The following is a 3,141-nucleotide window of genomic DNA, read 5'->3' on the forward strand; positions in this document are numbered from 1 at the left end:
TTGCTTGGTAGCTTGCAATTATCTGGCCCTGTCTTCCTACCAGAGACGGACTTATAACTGCTTAAGCACAGCTGAGAGACGTGCTGCTGATTGCATTGCAGTGTAGCAGGAAGCAGCTTGATTGACACAGGGAGTGCAGGGCAGGCAGACGGGTCAGAATCATAACATACCATCTAAGGAAGACTTAGATGGTAACTATATAGAGGCATTTATGGTGGTTTGGTTAATGAATAAAAATCACCAATTGCAGTTATAATTTAAAACTTCTCACATTAAGTCATGTTTAAAGTTGTAGGAAAGCGGTTGTTCCAACCATTGCATTTCCGAATTCTCCCCAGTGGTGCCTGACTTTACACGAGCGAATTGTCATGATGTATTTAAGAGATCTGACCCACATACAGAAAACCACTCAGAGAAACCAGAGAAAAGTTTGTTAGGTTTATTGAGGAGTTCAAAGAGTTGGATTTGGAAGAACTCAGAGAGCTGGTGAACCGGAACTGGAACTGAGAAGGGAAGTTCACAGAGGTTAGTTCAGGGTCTGTGGGAACTTTGAACGACGTCTTAAAAACACGATTGCGGAATAAGGTTTCTTTCCTGAATACAGTCGGTGCAGGTCTTTCCAGAGATTGAGGGGCTCGTTGGAGGGCGGACAGGTCTTTTAGTTTGGTTGGTTCCTGAGGAGCAAATGGAGAGGACTGCCACTTAGATTTCTTGGAGAACTTGAACGGGACGTGTGGTGATGAGTCCCCTGATCAGTGTGAATTACTATAGATCCTTCTAGGGGGAGAAGGCCAAACATCCAGTATGCAGGATGACTGCCTGCCGAAAGGCAAAAGACTAAAGTTACGTTAGGCTCAGAGAAAAAAAAACTCAGTTACTGTAGACTCAGCTAAACTCAGCTTGGCTAGAGTACCCAAAACTGCCAAACACTCTGGCGTCGAAGTAATGGCAGTCTACCGCTTAAGTCCTCAATAATGAGCCAACCAGCTGCAGGTGTGTGGGAGGACCAACGAAAACAGGGCACCACCTGGTGGTGGAGGGGGAAAAAACACAACCCACACAGACTGGATTTTTCTAACATGAATAAGGTGAATGTGATTGGTCGTTTATCAAGGGGGCGGGATTGGAATTCCACCTGACTTGTGACCCTGCGGGAGTATTGACCTTTAGCCATACACCCAACACAGCCGGCGTCATTGGAAACTTTAGGCTCAGACCTTTCTAGGGAGGGGTCAGAGGTCATTGTGCGACCATTTCAGGTGATGTAACCGGCGTGTACATAAGCTTGCTCTGTTATTTTTATTTTATTTTCAGTTGATGATATTATCTTGTGTTCAATGGTAAATTTCAATGAAACTGCAGCTAAATCTCAGGAGCAAATGCTTTGCCTTATGCAGAAGGTCTCAAATTATGTAAATCAGCATATTTGTCTTGCCAGTTTCCCTTTTTGTGTGAAAAAATGCATTTGGCACAATTTGGCCACTTTTGCCACCAATCATAGGCGGAGTTTCACTTTTGCATGGGGGTGGGGGGTAGTTTTTTTCACACGAACATGCTCTCACTATGATGTGCGTGTGTGCACACACATAAATCTCATAACGCATAATGGCACAAGTGATTAGATAATTTTCAAGACAAGTTTTTACATTAATCTATACAGTACAATGTAGTTGCGAGGAGTATTCATTTAAGAAAAGTCTTACCTAGTGCAGATAAAGCGAGTAAACAAGTATTCAAGCCAACAATACTTTTTGTAGTAGTACGTGGAAAAGGCTAGTTTAGGCTTTCCAAACGATCTTGAAGGAGATCCAGAGAATAGCGGCTTAGTACAGCAGTGGCAGTTTATTTGGTAGTTGCTGTGCTGTAGTACAGCTGCTAGGCAAGCTAACTGACCCAGATGACAGCCCTGCAAGATCAGATGGTGAGCTAGCTGAGTTTGCAGAGCTGATCCCAGGTGTCTCCAGATCAGCATTTGTTGGTACTGGCTCTGGTTCGAATTCTTGCAGAGTGTTGGCAGAGGTCAGGGGGTGTTTTAAAAAACGTTGAATATCCATTTGCAGTTTTCACTCACTTACATAAGGCAATTGTATGCTATAACGTTTACGTACAGGCTAGCGAGATTGATAATGAGAGGGAAACCACCAAGTAGTGGACAGTTTGGTTTTATTTCTAAATCACCTCAGTTTGAACATATACAATGATATACCAACGATCAAGTGATAAAAATTCTGAAGTTTTTAAATGAATCACAACTTTAACCATCTGAATAATAGAGCTAACAGAAAACAAAAGCTTCCAGAAAGACCCTCAGTAGAAAAATTATAGTACCTAATAAGTAACCCATTTTCCTTTACATCACACATACGTTTCATACAAGCATTAACATAAAGAATAACATAAAGTAAAACTCTGCTTATCAACTTAATGTTTTGGTGCCTAGTTTAAATAGACCAATCAGGAAAAATATTAGCGTGTCTGGTAGAGCAGTTGACCCTGCTGCCTCCCTGAAAAAACTTTGGGCTTTCAGTCTGCTCTTTCTAAAGCTTCCTTCATTTCAACTAGGGTTTTTCTCCAAAAACTTGTCCTGATTCTCCCAGTTTAACAAGTGCAATATTTACACTTTCTTTAGACTTGTGTGTATTCATAGGATTGTCTTGGGTTATATATCTTTATTGGACCCGTTACAAACATTGTATTGAAATCCTGACTGTATGTAACTGGTGGGTTGGGTGTATGCATGTCTGAGCCAATCCTAGCTATTTGCTTAGGGTCTAGATAAGGGAAATGATTTACATAAGAACCGTGATTCCCACGGTTCTTATGTAAATCATAAGAACCCAAAATCATTTAAAAGAAAATAAATAAATAAAACAATTATGCTGCCTGTCATCTAAAGACTTAATTTTATGTGACATTTTACCCCGCTGACATACTTTAATTGTGCAATTCAGTCTATCTGAACAGGGCAGTAGTACAGTGGACTGGAAGACGTAAGGTTTTTTCACCTTCTGTGTACAGGATAACTTGAAAACTTATCAACAGATTTTAATAACATTTTTACCAAAGGTGCACCTCAGTCCAAGAAACAATCCATTACATTTTTGTAGTTCACATCACAATCCAGATCCAAGAATTCTTTTA

This window comes from Cyprinodon variegatus, unplaced genomic scaffold, assembly GCF_000732505.1.
Source record: "Cyprinodon variegatus isolate N-32 unplaced genomic scaffold, C_variegatus-1.0 Scaffold907, whole genome shotgun sequence".
NCBI classification, from domain to species: domain Eukaryota; kingdom Metazoa; phylum Chordata; class Actinopteri; order Cyprinodontiformes; family Cyprinodontidae; genus Cyprinodon; species Cyprinodon variegatus.